The 14,130-nt window shown below is 43.1% G+C and overlaps 1 protein-coding gene across 1 annotated transcript in view; it reads left to right on the top strand.

Annotated features, from left to right (window-relative positions):
• Nucleotides 1-14,130, top strand: part of LOC126355907 (acetylcholinesterase-like) — a 132,770-nt gene that overhangs the window by 16,472 nt on the left and 102,168 nt on the right. The window lies entirely within an intron of this gene.

The raw sequence follows: 14,130 nt of genomic DNA, 5'->3' as shown, positions 1-14,130 counted from the left end.
TATTTAAATGAACAATACACCAAGAGAGGCTCCTTTCGATGATGGCAAATTTCATGATTGTCAGACTAGTCGAAAAGTCCGCCACCGCCCTTCCCATCCATCTGGAGACCTCCGCAGTAGCATGGTAAGAGCTGTATCATTGCCGCCATCAGAGGCTATCCTTTAGCTGCATAAGACATACAGGTCCTGCAACTCTGCATAAGACATACAGGTCCTGCAACTGGGAGTCAGCCCACTGTCTGTCAATGACAGCCCTGTACACAGAGACGCATACTACCGATTCGATAATCTAAGACGAAATGAAGTATAGAAGTTCCAATTCCAACGCTGGTATGCTGGCGCTGCACCACTGCTAACACCTAAAACCATGTGACCCTAGTTAAAATGATACCAACCATGAAATCTATAACTCACGCAAGGATTCTGCTTGGAAAATAGAGAGATGGAAGTTCCTCCTCTTGGTGGTGGACACTTGTGCAGTGGTTCAGAGGCCAACAAGCAATAGTTTCACGTACTGTGCTTGTAAAATTCACCATCAAAAAATTACGAGTGGAATGACTGTGGCAGCAGTAATATAGCCAACCACTACAGGGCTGTCAAACACGCCAACTTAACCGTATTTGACATGTAGCAACAGAATTTTGGACCTGATCCCGTATGAAGTTACAGGGCGCATCAAACAACAGAATCGCGCTAGATACCCATGGCTTAGGGCTCCCATCCACGGGTGGTCAGGCCTACCAGTACGTTCTGAGAATGGATCGACCCATCCAGTTCGTCCGAAACAGCGCGTTCTTCAGTTGTCTTTGTCCAATGTCGTATCACGTTTCCCATGACCTATGCGTAACAGCGCAGATTTATATGGCTCAAAGTCTCATTACAGCTGCGAGAGGCAGATTATCTCTGATTTGTGACGCAAAGCCTCTTTGCATATAATGTAGAACATTATGTGTACAGTGAAACGACACATTTCTGATTTAGAATTGGGGAGAAAGGATCGCAGCGGAAGTGTAATTAGCGGCATTATTGTAAGCTGCCCATTTGAATACGGAATGAAATTTGATTAATTGTGATAACATTTCACCTCATACAAGAGGTTGATGTATCCTGAAATGTATCTATGAAGGTCATTTATGGAAAAATATAATTTCATGAATGTTAAAGGTACGTTTAATTCTTTGGTTATTTTAAATTGCCACTCGTCTGTGGCTCTCAACAATATTTGGTGTGTCGTAACTCGTAGGGAACTTGGTAGTCTGTGTAATCAGTAGAGCATGCACCACGGCCGATTATACTTATTTGAAGAGATTAAATTTTGAAATTTATCGACACTGATATACAACTTGGACACTGATTCCCATGCTGCTGCAGAATGAGTACATCATAGCACCGAAGACGGCTTCTCAACGGCGTATGATTGTGTCTCTCACCCTTGTTAGGCTCCCGCCGGAGGTTCGAGTCCTCCCCCGGGCATGGGTGTGTGTGTTGTTCTTAGCATAAGTTAGTTTAAGTAGTGTGTAAGTCTAGGGACCGATGACCTCAGCAGTTTGGGCTCTTAGTAATTCACATGCCTTTGAACGTTTGAACACTATGTTAAGAATTTTCAGAGTCGACGATCGCCGGAATGCTGCAGAGCCAAAGAAATTTTATTCCAGGTGCTGTCTTCGACATCAAGAGGCAGATATAATACTATTTGATTATGAACTGTATCTTCTAATCATTTTGTTTTATACACTTGAGAATTAAATTAAGAATTAATTTTATACCAGCAAGTGTGGGAGAATAATTGTATTAACATATTGAGGAAACGACTTCTTTCGCCCAAAGGTTTCCATTCAAGAAACAAGGTATTGTTTAGGCATAATAATTTAATTTCATTATCATGGGGAGAGAAGTTAAACCAAGATGCAGTTGCCGGTTTCCACACACATAGTCGGATGGTCGGGGTCCTCTGCGAGCGGGTCAGGGAACAGTCGGGCTGCCACTTTTTTAGGTTGCCAGCCACCCAGTCTGCTACCGCTGTACCCTGCCGGTCAGTTTTCGAAGGTTTTCGTAGCCGTAAACGATGGGCGCGGAGTGACATTTCAATTTACTATCAGTGTAGGCCAGAAACACACACACACACGCACACACAGCATATTGCATAAACAGGGTGGTCCATTGATCGTGACCCGGCTAAATATCTCACGAAATAAGCGTCAAACGAAAAAACTACAAAGAACGAAACTTATCTAACTTGAAGGAGAAAACCAGATGGCACCATGGTTGGCCCGCTAGATGGCCCTGCCATAGGTCAAACGGATATGAACTGCGTTTTTTTAAAAATAGTAACCCCAATTTATATTACATATTCGTATAGTAAGTAAAGAAATGTGAATGTTTTAGTTGGACCACTTTTTTCGCTTTGTGATAGATGACGCTGTAATAGTCACAAACATATGGCTCACAATTTTAGGAGAACAGTTGATAACAGGTAGGCTTTTTAAATGAAAATACTGAACGTAGCTACGTTTGAACCTTTTTATATCGGTTGTTCCAATGTGATACATGTACCTTCGTGAATTTTTCATTTCTGAGAACGCATGCTGTTACAGCGTGATTACCTGTAAATACCACGTTAATGCAATGAATGCTCAAAATGATGTCCGTCAACGTCAATGCATTTGGCAATACGTGTAAAGACATTCCTCTCAACAGCGAGTAGTTCGCCTTCCGTAATGTTCGCACATGCATTGACAATGCGCTGACGCATGTTGTGAGGCTTTGCCGGTGGATCACGGTAGGAAATATCCTTCACAGAAAGAAACTCGGGGACGTGAGATCCAGCGAATACTACACGAATATGTAATAAAAAAATGGGGGTTCCTATTTTTTTTTAAAAAAAACGCACTTGATATCCGTTTGACCTACGGCAGCGCCATCTAGCGGGCCAACCATGGCGCCATCTGGTTTTCCCCTTCAAGCTAGACGAGTTTCGTTCTTTGTTGTTTTCCGTCTGATGCTTATTTCGTGAGATATTTGGCCCGGTCACTATCAATGGACCACCCTGTACACGTACTACAATTCTTTATATTTTCACTCAAATTTTAACTTTTAAAACAATTATTGTACCGACAACACTAAATTTTACGTTGAAAATTGTGAGTATAGTACCCTGAACCCAATTGTAAATTTGACATGATGTTCCATTTTTCTCATGTGGCGATGTCTCGGAACTGTATTTGACACCGACCACAAGTACAGAACACCAAGTTCATGTTCGAACATATGACTGACAACATATCCTAAGAGCAGTTTACGATATGTCCGTCGTAGATTGACTCTCTCCAAAGCGACCCTTATTGGAGATTCAAGCTACGCAGGTTCATGACGTGACCGAGAACACCTAATGTACAGACGAAAATAATGGTTTCAAATTATCTTTTTATGAAGGCTAGTCCGATAAGACGAACATTCATAAGGTAGGGCATTAGGAGTGAGACTGTCAGTGTAGTACACGATTACACAATTTCTAAGATGTGGGATCTTAATAAGTAATAGATTAAGAAGTTTTACTTTACCGACAGGCTGGTACATGAAAAGTAAAGGTGAAATGAGTTTAGAGCAACACAGCTGCAATACAGCAGGCGGAAAGTTTTACTCGCTTTGTTCTTTATTCGCGTAAATAGTGGAACTTTCTCATTATAAACTGCACCTGGGTTCTGGGAAGAATAGGAACTCCTGTCAATTTGGAGGTTATGAGAGACAGAGCACTTGATGAGAGGGAGAAGTCAAGGGATCGCTTGTCTTCCGGTTAAAGCGATTAACGAAAGTTAAGACTAAACGTATTGCTCGGAGGTCGGATGGGGAACTGAAACAACCTGTAGATGTTTCTCTCCTTCTTCTTACAAGAAATTCAGCTGCTTTGGCACAGTATTTCATTGTTCATTCATCTCTTTGAATCACTTCATCTTCATTTATTTCAGTAGGAAGTAGCATTCATAACACGGACACACCTACATTTTTGGCTACAGTATGAGAATACATTTCCTTCCCTCATGGCGCACACTGTTTCAATCTTACTCTTTGTTTTCTCGACGTAAGACGCCAGCAAACTTCAGGGCGCAGTCCGACAAAATTCTAATGTCCGTATGTAATGTTTGGAGATGTATACCTGCAGATAGAAATTAGGACTTTCGTTTGATAGAAAGCTGCTGGATGAATGATCTACGCCAGAGCTTGAGAACTTGCAGAATTGTGTTCCTATCAGCACTTACTGGTTTTCGGGACAATGGACAAGGTTAAGTAGTAAAACGCATTTCTACTACTGATGCTAAGAATATGATAAGCATTCCTTACAGCGACATTGCTGAAAAGCAAATCAGAATTTTTTAGACATGGTGGCCACATCTAGAGGAAGAACATTTCCCGTCATGTGAAAAGACATCCAGTTTATTTGTTCGCTTCATACAACTTGTTTATGACATTTGTGTTGGCTGAGAAAGTTGGTTGCTTAAATAAAGAAGGATCAATACATAATAAACTTTTCTATGTGGTTGTTGGAACGATGGAAGTGTAGAATCTTGGTTTATGATTGGTTCGCTGAATGAAAGACAGTCATAGCGTTAAGTTCGACGAGGAGTATAGAAGCAGTGGTGTCTTGCATGACTCGGAAAGTTTAAGAGTAGGGCTCTGGTAAATTGAATAGGAAGTGAACTGAGGTTTAATGGCTCTGAGCACTATGGGACTTAACAGCATAAGTCATCAGTACCCTAGAACTTAGAACTACTTAAACCTAACTAACTTAAAACATCACACACATCCATGCCCGAGGCAGGATTCGAACCTGCGGCCGTAGCAGTGCCGCTGTTCCGGACTGCAGCGCCTAGAACCACTCGGCCACCACGTCCGGCTGAACTGAGGTCTGAGAGGCGAGTTACAGTCATCAGTTTTGCGAAAATTTGTTTCCTGAACGGATGATTTACAGCAGTCGAAAAGATAGAACCAAGAGAGTTGCTTGTAGGAACAAGAGAAATATTTCCCTAAGAAAAGCATTTTTTTTCCTCTGAATAATGAAAACTGATGTCACCGCTGTATGCACATGGCTGCAACAGAAATATTTTGAAAACATGTAAATGATAGTTCCAGTTTCAGGTGCAGGCACATGTTTTTACGCTGTGAAAGTTTGACGATGAGCCGTCCGTTAACATAATAGATTCGGTGAAATCAAAATTATAAATCGATTGTTTCACTTCATCATAAGTGATTCTTCGATCAAATATCCTTGCGGGACGTGTTTGTTTTCCCGATTCTTTGCAGTAATTTAATGTTGTCTTATGAATGAAGGAGAGAATAACTGAAATATTTGTTACTTTTCTGGTTTTGAATGTAATAGATTCACACTCACTCCACCCTGTTTAAATTTTGGCAAGTCTCTGATCATGCAGGTTGGTGAGCATCTCAGCCATATTTGCTCCTCGTGTCAGTTAAAAATGGTTCATGGTGTGGGTTCCTGTAGTCATGTCCTAGTTCATGAACCACGGGCAACGTATGAGTGGCCAAGTATGTGGTCCCGACAGTCGGGATACTAGTTTTCTTTGGAAGAAGGCTGGGCATCTCGGAAATATTCTGAGTCGTGGTCACCTTTGTGCTCATACGGCAAAGACTAACAAATCCACCGGTTACCCCGTCAACCGTTAGGGGTAAAACCCAATGGGACTCGGGGCAAGTAAGGCTAGCAACTTGCTTCCCTGGTACTTTAAATATGATGCTGGCAACAATCAGAGCAAAATGCCTCGGACCTTTGGAGGTGACGGAGTCCCATCTCTAACTGACAAACCAGGGACTCCTAAGATACGACTTGGCAAACAAATGGTAATGAGATGGGGAGCTATTAATATCAATGGAGGCTACTCTGGGAAGAAGGTAGAGCTGGAAGAGGCTGCAAGTAAGATGGGGCTGGACGTTTTAGCTGTTAGTGATATTCGGGTAAGGGGTGAGAAAGAAGAGGAAGTGGGAGAATACAAGGTCTACCTGTCAAGAGTCAAAGCAGGAATAGCACAGTGGGGTGCAGGGCTTTACATCAGGAAATAAATGGAACCCTGCGTAGTTGCAATAAGGTATGTAAACGAACGACTGATATGGATAGATTTCACAGTGTCTTGCAATAAAATTAGGATTGTGTCAGTATATTCGCATTGTGAAGGGACAGATCAAGATAAGATGGATATATTTTATGAGGCACTCAGTGATGTAGTTGTTAGAGTAAAGGACAAGGACAGTGTTCTGCTCATGGGTGATTTTAAAGCCAGGATTGGAAATCGAACAGAAGGGTATGAAAAGGTTATGGGTAAATTTGGAGAGGATATGGTGGCCAACAGGAACGAGAAACAACTCTTGGATTTCTGTGCCAGTACGGGCTTAGTAATCACAAACTCCTTTTTTAAACATAAGAACATTCACCGGTATACTTGGGAAGGCAGGGGAACCAGACCTGTCATTGATTATATAATAACAGATCAGGAATTCAGGAAGGCTGTGAGGGACACACGTGTATTCAGGGGATTCTTTGATGACACTGATCATTATTTAATCTGCAGTGAAATTGGGATTGTGAGGCTGAAAGTGCAGGAGGTCAGGTCCATATGTAGGAGGATAAGAGTGGAGAAACTTCAGGATAAGGAAATCAGGCACAAGTACATAACAGCGATCTCAGAAAGGTACCAGTTAGTTGAATGTAGTCAATTACAGTCATTGGAAAAGGTATGGACAAGGTACAGGGACACAGTACTAGAAGTGGCTAAAGAATGTCTTGGAACAGTAGTGTGTAAAAGTAGGATGAATCAAACAGCTTGGTGGAATGACACAGTCAAGGCAGCCTGTAAAAGGAAAAAGAAGGCGTATCAAAAATGGCTGCATACTAGAACTCAAGTAGACAGAGAAAGTTATGTTGAAGAAAGAAACAAAGCCAAACAGATAATTGCAGCATCCAAGAAGAAATCTTGGGAAGACTTTGGAAACAGGTTGGAGACTATGGGTCAAGCTGCTGGAAAATCATTCTGGAGAGTAATTAGCAGTCTTCGAAAGGGAGGTAAGAAGGAAATGACAAGTATTTTGGACAGATCAGGAAAACTGCTGGTGAATTCTGTGGATGCCTTGGGCAGATGGAGGGAATATTTTGAAGAGTTGCTCAATGTTGGTGAAAATACGATCAGTAATGTTTCAGATGTCGAGGTAGAATGGGATAGGAATGATTTTGTTTATTCGTGTCAGAAGCACCATGGATACAGGAATATAAAAAAATGAATAGCACACAGAAAAAAATTAATTACAGGCATATGAATATATATATATATATATATATATATATATATATATATATATATATATATATATATATATATATATGTGTGCACAGAAACAACATATTATAGGCATTTGGCCCATAAGCGGGCTACGTCGACAGCATTTGGGGTTGCCAACATCAGATCCTCTAAAGTGCAGTGTGAAGGACATTCAGGGCAGTTATACATGTGCTGGGTCGTATGCACCTCTCCACAGTCGCAGAGATTAGATGTAGTAGAGTATCCCCACTTTAGAAGGTTATCTCTTGATCGTGTAGTGTTGGTGCGTAGCCTGTTTAGTGATCTCCAGACCACCCGGTCCCCATCGTAACCTGGTGCCAATTCTTCCTTTGTTTCCATCCAGTGCCCTTCTCCCGACCGCTTCCATCTCTCCACCCTAGATCCTGGTTGGTCGCTAAAATCTTCGGTTGCTCTGAGAAAACTGCGTCTAGATTTCAAGCGTTTGGTGGCTGGCTGAGTTTTGTGGAGGAGGTGGCTCTCTGCCATCTCAGCCCTCGATCTTTCACTATGGGCTGCAGCTTCTCTTCGCACTGCAGGAGGTGCAATCCCAGCAAGATGGTAGAGTTTGTCTGTTGGCGTCGGTTTCAGACATCCAGTGACGAGCCTGCAGGTCTCGTTCAGAGCAATGTCGACCTGTTTGGCGTTGGTAGAGTTGTACCAGACACTGCTTGCATATTCGCCTGCTGGGAAGCAAACTGCTAATGCTGTGTCCTCACTACCTTTGGCTTTGCGCCCCAGGAGGAGTTCGTAATTTTCCGAAGAATATTATTTCTGCCGCTCATCTTCATTTTGGTGTTAATACAGTGCTGTTTATACGTCAGAGCCATGTCTATGGTTACTCCTAGGTACTTGGGGTTAACGCAGTGTGCGAGGGATGTGTCCTTCCATAAGACACGCAGCTTACGGGATGCCTGCTTGTTACGGAGATGTAAGGCGCAAACTTGTGTTTTGCTAGGGTTCGGCTTGAGTTGATTGTCGGCGTAGTACTGACAGAGCATGTCTAGCGCATCCGTGAGCTTTGTCTCAACATCCTCAAAGGAGTCACCCTGTACGGCCATAGCACGGTCATCGGCGTAGATATAGTTTTCCGTACCAGCTGGCAGTGGTTGATCATTGGTGTATATGTTAAAAAGTAAGGGTGGCAGTACGCCGCCCTGAGGGAGACCGTTTTTCTAGGCCCGCCACCTGCTATGCATCCATCGGAATTCCACAGAGAACCTACGGTTCTCTAACAGACTGCTAACTGTGGATGTGAATTTAAAGCCCCTGGTAATGGCATACAGCTTCTTCATTAGCAGACGTAAGTTGACGGTGTCATATGCGGCTGTCAAGTCTATAAAGGCGACACCGGCTATTTTCCGGTTCTCATAGCCGTCTTCAATCAGCTGCGTGAGGTTAATTACCTGAGATGTAGTGCTTTTCCCTGGGCGGAAACTTGCTTGTTGGGGGATTAGGCAGGGTTCTATGGCACTGGAGAGGCGATCCTGGAGTATTCTTTCAAAGATTTTAAAGATATGGCACAGAAGTGATACGGGTCGAAAATTTCTGGAGTCATCAGCATTTTTGCCCGGTTTTAAAATGGCAGTAACTTTAGCCTTCCTCCAGATTGTGGGAATCTGACATGTTTCCATGCAATTGCTAAACAGTTTCAGTAGCCATTGTTTAACGGTAGGACCAAAGGGTTTAATCTGTTCAACAAAAATCCCGTAGAGGCCCGGGGCCTTCCTTAGCTTGTATTTCGCTATGGCTTTGTCCAGATCTGCCATTATGAGAGGGGTGGTCAGAGTTGAACTTTCTTGGTGTTCAATCCTGTCTATTCTGGTCTCCGACTTCCTGATTTTGGTGTCGGGTTTCCCATTCTTGAGAAGCTGATGGGCTATTTGGTAGGCTGTGACGGGAGCATGTCCAGGAGAGAAGGTCGGGTCATTGTTCTGACGTTTAAGGAGTGTCCAGGCTTTCTGACTGCTCCTTTTCATGTCCAATTCCTCTCTTGTCCTCAGCCATTTCTCTCTCCTGGTTTTAGCTAGTGACTCGGTTAGCTGCTCGCCCGCAGTGATAGTTTCCGCGGATAGAGGGTTTGCGTCAAACAGTGTCAGGTATTGCTGCAACTGGTCCTCTAATTCTGGCGTAAGGCCTTCAACATAATTGCTTCTGCATCCTCTAGGGATCGATTGCTTGGAACACCAATGCACAGCCTTCACGAAATTGTCATAGAATCTTGGTTCAGGTGTTAGGTTGTTTACAGAATCTTCCATGAGGTTTGGAAAGGTTGACCTACGGCGAAAAGGTACGCTATGGGGTTTAGCAACAGATGTGATCTGGCACATTATTGGACGGTGCTGGGTGTTTGGTATTGGTGAGCAAACTCCTTTTGAGCATTGGGACGTTACTTGATGGCTTACGAAGATGAGGTCCGGGTTATAACCTCTTCCCCATCTGCCACTGTTGTAGGAAGCAGGCAGTTTATTGTCATGTATCAGTTTTAGGTTGTTTAGCTCGACCCAGCAGATCACAGCCGTGCCATTGTCGTCGTCTTCTTGGTAGCCCCACTGCGTACTGTGGCTGTTGAAATCACCGATTGCAAAATTAATTCTGTCTTTGTTAAAATTGTTTACGTTGGAGCTGGAAAAGTCCACAGTTGGTGGTTTGTACACTGATGTAACAGTGAAGTCACTAAGTTCAATGGTTAGCACTTCAGTATCATTGATGTCGTTTATACTGCTTGAAAGGATCTGTATGTTTGGCCTGGTAAAGATTGCGCTGCCATACTGTCGGTTTGGCCTTTCAGCTACTAGTCGCATGCCGTTTATCTTTGGTCTTTTGAGTGTGCTATCTCTGTGAGTTTCTTGTAGACACAGGACGTCACATTTCTCTTTCTGACAGAGGTCTTGTAGTAGACGTTCTTTGCGTGTAGACAGGCCTTCAATATTTACAGAGATAATCTTCAATGCTGGGCCTGATAAGGTCCTTTTCTGTAGGATTGTCATGTTGCTCCTGGAATGAAAGGATCAGCCGGTATACAACCTCCCAGGGGACGCCTCACTATGTGTATTGCATTCACATACTATTCGTGGAGGCTCCTTACTTGTCCCCCATAGGAATGATGATGGAAATAGGATAACATTTGAGGAAGTGGAGAAAATGGTCAATAGATTGCAGTGCAATAAAGCAGCTGGGGTGGATGAAATTAAGTCGGAATTCATCAAATACAGTGGAATGTCAGGTCTTAAATGGCTGCACAGGATAATTGAAATGGCCTGGGAGTCGGGACAGGTTCCATCAGACTGGCCAAAGCAGTAATCACGCCAATCTTTAAACATGGAAACAGAAAATATTGTAACAACTACAGAGGTATCTCTTTAATCAGCGTTGTGGGTAAAATCTTCTCAGCTATTGTTGAAAGGAAAGTGCGAGCATTAGTTGAGGACCAACTCGATGAAAATCAGCGTGGGTTTAGGCCTCTTAGAGGTTGTCAGGACCAGATCTTTAGCTTACGGCAAATAATGGAGAAGTGTTATGAGTGGAAGAGGGAATTGTATCTATGCTTTATAGATCTAGAAAAGGCATATGACCGGGTTCCTAGGAGGAAGTTATTGCCTGTTCTACGAGGTTATGGAATAGGAGGCAAACTTTTGCAAGCAATTAAAGGTCTTTACATGGATAGTCAGGCAGCAGAGTTGAGGATAAATTGAGTTCATGGTTCAGAGTAGTTTCAGGGGTAAGACAAGGCTGCAACCTGTCTCCACTGTTGTTCATATTATTTATGGACCATATGTTGAAAACAATAGGCTGACTGGGTGAGATTAAGATATGTGAACACAAAATAAGCAGCCTTCCATATGCGGATGACTTATTTGTGATGGCAGATTCGATTGAAAGTTTGCAAAGTAATATTTCAGAGCTAGATCAGAAATGTAAGGACTATGGTATGAAGATTAGCATCTCCAAATCGAAAGTAATGTCAGTGGGAAAGAAATATAAACGGATTGAGTGCTAAATAGGAGGAACAAAGTTAGAACAGGTGGACGGTTTCAAGTACTTAGGATGCATACTCTCACAGGATGGCAACATAGTGAAAGAAGTGGAAGGGAGGTGTAGCAAAGCTAATGCAGTGAACGCTCAGCTACGATCTTCTCTCTTCTGCAAGAAGGAAGTCAGTACCAAGACTAAGTTATCTGTGCACCGTTCAATCTTTCGACCAACTTTGTTGTATGGGAGCGAAAGCTGGGTGGATTCAGATTACCTTATCAACAAGGTTGAGGTTACGGATATGAAAGTAGCTAGGATGACTGCAGGTACTAATAGATGGGAACAATGGCAGGAGGGTGTCCACAATGAAGAAATCAAAGAAAAACTGGGAATGAACTCTATAGATGTAGCATTCAGGGCGAACAGGCTTAGATGATGGGGTCATGTTACACGCATGGGAGAAGCAAGGTTACCCAAGAGACTCATGGGTTCAGCAGTAGAGGGTAGGAGGAGTCGGGGCAGACCAAGGAGAAGGTACCGGGATTCGGTTAAGAATGATTTTGAAGTAATAGAATTAACATCAGAAGAGGCACCAATGTTAGCACTGAATAGGGGATCATGGAGGAATTTTATAAGGGGGACTATGCTCCAGACAGAACGCTGAAAGGCATAATCAGTCTTAAATGATGATGATGATGACGATGATGATCAGTTAAAAATGTTAAGCGAAGGTAGCTGCACATCATGAAACTCTGAACTAGACATTGGGATCTATTTTAGTTGGTTCTGTTCACGCTCACTATTAGTGGCCCTGCCCCACGATGTCATTAGAGTCACTTCTCGCAACAAGTTAAAAAGATGTACTCGTAGGTCACGTGGGACAGGCGCTGTCATATGTTACGTTGTTAAGCAGAAGAATAAACTTTTATATGTCAGTGGTCGGCCTGGTATTAGAATTCAGCTGGATAGTGAGATATTCAGAATTGAAAGATAAGTTAGCTACCAAAATTCAGTGTTTCAAAAACTATTCAAAGCAGTCATAAAGTATATTTCCACATCATTAACCTGGAAAGTAGAAACGGCTACGAGTTAACGGTGGATATATGAGGCATCTTCGTTTTGGTGATGAGGCTGTACTGTTTGTCTTTAGTGCAGATGGAGTTCAGTAGCGAAGAGAAGCTAACAAAAGTATTATCAATGTAGTCTTCAAAATCACTACCCATAAAACATGAATAATGTATAAAAGGCGATCAAAAAGTTCGTTGACGAAACATAAGTGCAACGTAACGTGGTCCACCGTGGGAAAAGAATCACAGACATGTAGGCAAAGGGATTAATGTGGCTTCGTGTCTTTCCGATGTGCGTGCGGTGAATTTGGAAATGTGAACTATGGCGACGTTATTGAGAAATGTGCCCAAACAGGAGCAACATGCTGTTATTCTTTTCTGGGCTGGCGAACAACAAACACCGGTAGACATTAATCGTAGAATGAGTAATGTACATGGAGGCAACAAGGCTATTGAAAGCCACCATTGTGCAACGGGACGCCAAGTTCCGAGCCCGTCGCGATGCGGCTCAAGACGCCAGTCGATCTGGGAGGCCAGCCACATTACGGGCAACAACTAGCAAGTCGTCGATAGCGCACTGGTGTTATCCATCGTTCTCTCATCCCAAGAAGATGAAGAGCCAGAAATCTACTGGAAAGCGGATGCTCACCCTGTTCTTTGATTACGGTTCAAAAATGGCTCTGAGCACTAAGGGACTTAATATTCGTGGTCATCAGTCCCTTAGAACTTAGAACTACTTAAAGCTAACCAACCTAAGGACATCACACACATCCATGAACGAGGCAGGATTCGAACCTGCGACCGTGACAGTCCCGCGGTTCCGGACTGAGCGCCTAGAACCGCGAGACAACCGCGGCCGGCTCTTTGATTACGGGGCCCATTGTTTATTGACTTCAAGGAACCTGCTACGTCCGTCACTGGGTATCGGTACTGCGCTACTCCGGAGAAATTACGGCGTGCAGTTAAGGCGGAACGTCTGGGAGAACTGCGACAAGGAGTGCTGCTGCTTCGTGATAACGCACGTCGTAATGCAGAGGACACTCAAGCATCCGCCCTATAGTGCTGATCTCTGCCCATGAGATCATCACTACTGTTCCTTCGGAAGAGGGTGTTGACCAGGCAGTTACGGACTACTTCACGCAGTGGGACACGGTGTTTTACCAGACGGGTTCTTCACCCTGGTGCGTCTGTGGGATGATTGGCTCAATGTTCATGGCTATTTTGCCTGCTTGAAATACTGATTTTTGACTGTACGGCCTTCGAACAGAAACTTTTTGATTGCCCCTTATATAACCAACATATCGAAATGAAATCATAGAATCAGAGGATGAAGTTTTGTATTTCCGACAGTGAAAGACAGCTACTAAACCGAGAGGAATAGAAATAAAAACAATTTATCTGACTGCAGGGATTTTGGTAAACTAGAGGGCTGTGTACTGTGTTCTTCTAGCATGAAGATGAACTAAGGCTTAAATCAGTGTTGCTACAGGTTTTGGGGTAAGCCAGCAAAGAGGAGATGCGTGCCTGTAATTATTAAGAAGATGCAGAACGGAAATAAATGAGCCAGGGAACAAACTAGAGAAAATGGAATGGAAAATATAGCCAGAAGGATGGGTGGTAGGTGGAACAAGGAAATACTAGGCTTCATTCCAAGAGATAAGAAGAGAAGGCAATCAAATGTAAAGTGAATGGACTTTATTGGAAAACCTGGAAGAGCGACATGGATAAATAATGTAGAAGAACTCAATTTA

Source organism: Schistocerca gregaria, chromosome 3, assembly GCF_023897955.1.
Source record: "Schistocerca gregaria isolate iqSchGreg1 chromosome 3, iqSchGreg1.2, whole genome shotgun sequence".
NCBI classification, from domain to species: Eukaryota; Metazoa; Arthropoda; class Insecta; order Orthoptera; family Acrididae; genus Schistocerca; species Schistocerca gregaria.
Note: the sequence above shows the minus strand (reverse complement) of the source record. Positions and strands in the feature narration are given on the sequence as shown.